Source organism: Octopus sinensis, linkage group LG3 (assembly GCF_006345805.1).
Source record: "Octopus sinensis linkage group LG3, ASM634580v1, whole genome shotgun sequence".
Taxonomy (NCBI): Eukaryota; Metazoa; Mollusca; class Cephalopoda; order Octopoda; family Octopodidae; genus Octopus; species Octopus sinensis.
Genome location: NC_042999.1, coordinates 8,425,880 through 8,433,379, shown reverse-complemented (window position 1 = coordinate 8,433,379; position 7,500 = coordinate 8,425,880). Strand labels below are relative to the sequence as shown.

Below are 7,500 nucleotides of genomic sequence, written 5' to 3'. Positions count from 1 at the left end.
TATTTATTTATATATATATATATATATATATATTTATATATATATATATATATTATTTATATATATATATATATATATATATATATATATATATATATATATACTTATTACGAAATAAATCAAACTCTTTAAATGCCTGAGCACCACCCGTGGGAATTACATTTCAAAGAAATCTCTTTTCTCAATTTTGACACAAACTCGTTAGAGGACAAATTTGATTTAGGCATACTTTTTACCAAATTTATTGTCATCATCATCATCATTATTACTTTAATTTCAAGAAGAGAAAATATGTTTACATCCTCCCTGTAGAACATTCAATTTCAGGAAACCAATTCCATAAAACTCATTTCAAACAACTGTCACCTACAATACTTTAATTCATCAAAACACTTTGGTCATCACTTTACGTAATAAAAACCTTCATTTAGAACAGTTTATTTCCTAAAAATAAAAAGGTCTTTCAGATTATTCTTTAGTTGTCACTCATTCGACAATCCTTAATCATAATTAGTTTCTTTGAATGGCAAAAAATTCTTGTATTGAATCAGTTCGGTAACATTATTGGCATTTATTTTATTAATTTATTAACCATTAAAAAAAACAAACTGGAAGTCAGAAATAGTCTGGTGATATTGGAAATAAGATACAAAGACAAAATTTTTGATGATAAAAGGCAATTTGTTTCATGGTTGCAGTTTTTTTTGGCTTTGCAATTTTTGATTGCAGCCTTAATAAATACAGGGTGTGCGAAAAAGAAAAACAAAGAAAAACTCTTTCCACATTTTATTGGTTGACAAATGTAACACATGGCATGCACTGCTGCAAACTATCATGATGCCAACTGACAGAGAAACGGTGGTGCTCCAGTATGACCGCAGCAGTAAGGCCGAAAAGAGCGAAAGAATAAAACTTTAAATGCATGAAGATGCCGGTACCATTAAGTTCGCTAATTACTGGTACTCCGTTGGTCGCCATGATGTAAGTTCCAGTTCATCCAATCAATGGAACAGTCCCTGCTCATGAAATTAACAAGCAAGTGGCTGAGTACTCCACTTTTGTTTAACCATATTATACTTCTTACATTCTAGACTTTACTAGGATTAAGTATGTACCACCTATCAATATGGCCAAACCCCAGTGAGTTATTCTCCCAAGGTTGTCATGTCTTTTCTTGTATTCCTCCTGTGCCAGCACACTACATTCACTAATTATATGAATAATACTTTCTTCCTTTCATTTACATAACCTACAATGGGGATCTATCTGATTTTTGTCTATCTTAGCTTTCATTCAGTTAGTCCTCAGTGCTTGATCTTGAGCTGCTACGAACGCCTTTTCAGGATTCCTTTCTGCAACCACAATCATGTCCCACTCTAACTATTTTCTGAAATTCTCTTTCGAGAACAACCATGAAAAGCCTTCTCTTGCCAGTGAGATAATCTTGCTTCTTTTTTCTGGTTTTTAACTTCATTTGTTTTTGGGGGGCTTGGCAATGTCCTACTGTGAGCCTAGCAACTCTAAATAAACTTTCTTCACTCTTACCTACATAGGAATCTATATTTACTCTAGGTAACTCCATGTTATCTTCTATTGATATTAATCCTCTTCTGCCTTCCTTTCTAGTTAGGTATAATCTTGCTACTCCTGCTCTTGTGTGGAGTCCTCCATTCATATTGAATTCCTTCCTAGTTCTTCTGTCTAGCTTTGCTAATTCAGTTTTTGTCCAATCTACAAAACCTGCAGATCATCAAAGTAATGATACTGCCCAAGTATTTACAGCCTTCACTAGATTCAGACCATTTAGCTTTGACTTCATTAACTTCCTCTCACCCTTCTGATGTATTCCTTCTCAGTTTACACTTTCATTTCTATAGGTAGCAGGTTCTAACCCTCCTAGATACTCACAACTGTCAGGTTCTAATACTCCTAGATGTTTATAACTCTCTCCTCCTTTCAATGGTCTTAATATCTGGCCATCTGGGGACTGGATGCCTTCACTGTTGACTACCTGTCCCTTTTTTCATGACTAATGTTGCACACTTATCTATGCCATATTCCATGCCTATAGGCGGCGAGCTGGCAGAAACGTTAGCACACCGGGCGAAATGCTTAGCGATATTTCGTCTGCCGTTACGTTCTGAGTTCAAATTCCGCCGAGGTCCACTTTGCCTTTCATCCTTTCGGGGTCGATAAATTAAGTACCAGTTACGCACTGGGATCGATGTAATCGACTTAATCCCTTTGTCTGTCCTTGTTTGTCCCCTCTGTGTTTAGCCCCTTGTGGGTAGTAAAGAAATATCTATCTTTTCTGAAGAGTCTCATAGTCTCTATTAAAGAATCTATCGCTTTTTCATTCTTATTAAAAAAACTTCAAATCATCCATTTTTAGAGCAAAAATGGTTCATTTTACCTTTATTATCTCTAATTTGAGACCCTGTTTTTGTCAATCTTGATACTAAACTGAGTGGGATTCAACATAATACAAATATTAAAGGAGATAATGAGTCTTTCTGGAAAATTCCTTTTTTGATATCAACTTTTCCTAAGGTTCTATCACTTGAGTAAAGACCTACTTTCCATTTCTTCTTAATGTTGCACCAATCTTTAGGTAGTTGAGTGCTGATACTTCCAAGTGCACCAATTACTATTGCTATCATGTCTACTTGCTTCACTGAACACAACCTTTGTATTTCCCACTTCAAATCGTCATGGTTGTTTACTTTTTCCTTCTTTCACATTGATCCTGTTGTCCCTGGAACATGGACATGCTATGTCGATTATCATACTTGTTCTTTCTTTTTTTATTCACCGCAACAATGTCCGGTTTCTGATGTCTGGTCGGATAATCACATTGGATCATTTCATCCCACAAGATTTTGTAATCTTCATTCTCGGTGACTCCTGGAGTGTTCTAATACCACGTCTTTGCTCTTTGTAGGCCATGATTTCCACAGAGCTCCCAATGGATCATTCTTGCCACATTGCCATGGTGTCTTATATATTCAATTTGTACCAATTTCATGCATTCACTATGTGCCATACCATTTCACCCCTCTCACCACACATTCTGCATTTGTCGCTATCGCTAGTGTTGTCTACATTTCATATAATTGGTCCTTAATGCTTGTTCCTGAGCTGCGCATATGAGTGCTTCTGTGTCTTTCTTCAGGTCACTCCCCCCCATCCATAGCTGCCGGTCCTCTCTATCTGTCTTGACGTTCACATCTCTAGCAAACTGACCATACATCTTCTTTTCCTTCCATGCTTTTTCTTTTTTCTTTCTTTTTTTTTGTATTTTGTTTATTTCTTGTTTAAGTTTTTCTTTAGTTACACAAATTTCAGTTTTAATAACGCCGGCCTTCTTCTTGTGTTTCACCAGTGGCTCCACAGCATTTTGTATATACCACCCTAGTCTGTTTCCCTCTGCTTCGATTCAGTCCTGGCAACTGATCAAGCCTCTCCCACCCTTTCTTCTGGACATATACAGCCTATCAGTGTCACTCTTAGGGTGGAAGATTCCATGTTTCCATGTACTGTCAACATTTTTCTCGTCTTGGTATTCATTTTCTTCATTTCTCTTTTTTCCTTTTCTATTCTTCTTCTTCTTCTTCTTCTTCTTCTTCTTCTTCTTCTTCTTCTTCTTCTTCTTATTATTATTATTATTATTATTATTATTATTATTATTATTGTTGTTGTTATCTTTTTTTTCTTCTTCTTTCAAATTTGCTTCCATTTCTTGCCGAGTGTCTTCCCAACTCCTAGGGCAAAGAAACTCATAGTATACATTGGTAGGCCATTAAACCAAACTCAATAGTTCGTTCATTTTTTTTTTTTAAGTTAAATTAAAATATATGGGTAGTAATAGTTCTCACATCGACAATGCTCTTCTCAATACATGTGATGTACCAGTTAAGACAATCTTTTGCACTTCTTGCAGGGATGGTAAGCCAGGGATCATTCTCATATAATTTTCGGTTCCCTTCTTGCTCATTACTAGTTCTCCTACGATCACTGGTATTGTAACCGCCTTTAGATGCCACATTTTCTCAATTTCAATGAGCAGGCCTTTATATTTTCTGAGCTTGTCAAACTCTTTCGCCGAGATATTATGATCACAGGGGATGCTCATGTCGATCAATAAGCAAACTTTATTGTTTTGGTCTTTCACAACAATATCTGGTTTATTGGCTTTGATGGTTCGGTCCCACAGAATCGTTACATTTATTATTATTATTATTATCATTATTATTATTATTATTATTATTAACACTGCCAGATCAGACTGGGCCTGATGCAGCCTTCTGGCTTCACAGACCCCAGTTGAACCGTCCAACCCATGCTAGCATGGAAAGCGGACGCTAAATGATGATGATGATGATGATGATGATGATGATGTTGTTGTTGTTGTTATTATTATCATTATTATTATCATCATTATTATTATCATCATCATCATCATCATATAATTTGAACTGCAGTTACTTCTAACCAACCTCTGAAAAGGGAACTGCTAGCATTGATATGATTTTCTACCATTTTATAAGAACCTGGTCAATTAGAGGAAATCACTGGAGAGTCCAGATGACAGCTCTTTTGCCAGGTGAGCTGTTCCATTCAAAACTGTCAACGGCCAAAGCCTGAATGTTCTTTGAATGCTCACCTGTTGTTGATATGACATGATTAACAAGAGCTGAAATTCAATCATTTCACAACTATCTGTATTTTGAGTTCACATTAGTAATAACAAATCTTATAACAGTTCGTCTGTACTTTTAATCATGCGGACAACAAGCAGCAATATATAAGAAAAACAGAATACACACACACGCACACACACACATGTATATATGCATAATTATAAGTGTGTATATATATATATATATATTCTATTTTACTCTTTATAATATATTTGATAAGGTTCGCCTTTTTAAGAACATGGATTCTATTGAATGTATGTAACAATTATGAACTGTTCCACTATACTGTTTATTATAAATTTTTTTGATAAGGTTTGTTATTTCAAGAACTGAAACATGTAAAATTAAAATTTATCTAATATAGTGGCGTTTTCAAACTTCTTTTTTACAAATATATATATATGTATATATATATATATATATATATATCACTGTGATCACCATGACCAGCCAGGCTATCAGATGTTGCTACACATCGCTGGTCACAATGCACTTTGCATTGTTTTAGCCTTCAAATGACGCCACCCCGCTGGCTAAGCGAGCAGGCCAACAGAAGAAAGAATGAGAGAAAGTTGTGGCGAACGTGTACAGCAGGGATTGCCACCACCCCCTGCCAGAGCCTCGTGGGGCTTTAGGTGTTTTCGCTCAATAAACACTCACAACACCTGGTCTGGGATATATATATATAAACAATATAAATAATATATATATATATATAGCTAGCATGGAAAGCGGACACTAAATGGTGATGATGATATATATATATATATATATATATATATATATATATTGAGAGAGAGAGAGAGAGAGAGGTATAAGTTAGAGGTGTTTAAAGCCTCTGAGGGATAGATATATCCAAAGGCACTCCTGGTAATTACCTCAGTAGATATAGTCCTTGGTAAAAGTGTACATTTAAACATAAAAAAAGGTGACCCTTAACAGGCCACCTTACATGCTAAAAGGAGCAGTCAAATCGTCCAAAACCACATTTAAAAGCAATTTCAAAGGGAATGAAAAATAAAAAGACTTTTATCGTGTATTTTACAGCCAGACCTCGGTTTCAAACATTAATTATCAAATAAAATAATTAGCTAGGCATCGTTTTCATCAGTGGGTAGGCCAAACGTTAGCATAAACACGTTTCTTATTGTTATATATTATAATATTTCAAATCTACCAGACAAGGGTAGTTTCAGTTGGCAGCAAATATCAAAAAAATACAGAGTAACTTCAGAAATTACTAAAATCATATTCTTAAAATTTTCTACCAGTGGAAATTCTTCTACCAGCAGTATAAAAAATCAAGGAAGAAAACTATGAACGAAAATGTATGAGACTGATACATAAGCAGACAACTAAAATAGAATAAGTAAAAGGAAAGAGAAGAGAAGGATTATTAAAGAATGAAGGAAAATGAAAAAGAATGAAAAAGAAAAGAAGGAATATCAGAGAATGAAAGAGAATGAAAAAGCAAAGAAGGAATATTAGAGAATGAAAGAGGATGAAAAAGAAAAGAAGGAATACTAGAGAATGAAAGAGAATGAAAAAGAAATGAAGGAATATTAGAGAATGAAAGAGAATGAAAAAGAAAAGAAGGAATACTAGAGAATGAAAGAGAATGAAAAAGAAAAGAAGAAATATTAGAGAATGAAAGAGAAGGAAAAAGAAAAGAAAGAATATTAGAGAATGAAAGAGAATGAAGAAGAAAAGAAGGAATATTAGAGAATGAAGGAGGAAGAAAAAGAAATGAAGGAATATTAGAGAATGAAAAAGAATGAAAAAGAAAAGAAAGAATATTAGAGAATGAAAGAGTTTGAAAAGGAACAGAAGGATTATTAGAGAATGAAAGAGAATGAAGAGGAAATGAAAGAATATTTGAGAATGAAAGAAAATGAAAAAGAAATGAAAGAGTATTAGAGAATGAAAGAGTTTGAAAAGGAAAAGAAGGATTATTAGAGAATGAAAAAGAAAAGAAAGAATATTAGAGAATGAAAGAGCTTGAAAAGGAAAAGAAGGATTATTAGAGAATGAAAAAGAATGAAAAAGAAAAGAAAGAATATTAGAGAATGAAAGAGTTTGAAAAGGAAAAGAAGGATTATTAGAGAATGAAAGAGAATGAAAAAGAAATGAAGAAATATTAGAGAATGAAAGAGAATGAAGAGGAAAGAAGGAATATTAGAGAATGAAAGAGAAAGAAAAAGAAATGAAGGAATATTAGAGAATGAAAAAGAATGAAAAAGAAATGAAGGAATATTAGAGAATGAAGGAGGATGAAAAAGAAATGAAGGAATATTAGAGAATGAAAGAGAATGAAGAGGAAAGAAGGAATATTAGAGAATGAAAGAGAATGAAAAAGAAATGAAGGAATATTAGAGAATGAAAGAGAATGAAGAGGAAAGAAGGAATACTAGAGAATGAAAGAGAATGAAGAGGAAAAGAAGGAATATTAGAGAATGAAGGAGGATGAAAAAGAAATGAAGGAATATTAGAGAATGAAAGAGAATGAAGAGGAAAGAAGGAATATTAGAGAATGAAAGAGAATGAAGAGGAAAGAAGGAATATTAGAGAATGAAAGAGAATGAAAAAGAAATGAAGGAATATTAGAGAATGAAGGAGGATGAAAAAGAAATGAAGGAATATTAGAGAATGAAAGAGAATGAAGAGGAAAGAAGGAATACTAGAGAATGAAAGAGAATGAAGAGGAAAAGAAGGAATATTAGAGAATGAAAGAGAATGAAAAAGAAATGAAGGAATATTAGAGAATGAAAAAGAATGAAAAAGAAATGAAGGAATATTAGAG

The 7,500-nt window shown here is 33.6% G+C and overlaps 1 protein-coding gene across 1 annotated transcript in view; it reads left to right on the top strand.

Moving 5' to 3' along the window:
- LOC115209651 (serine-rich adhesin for platelets-like) overlaps positions 1-7,500 on the top strand; it is a 295,596-nt gene that overhangs the window by 223,254 nt on the left and 64,842 nt on the right. The window lies entirely within an intron of this gene.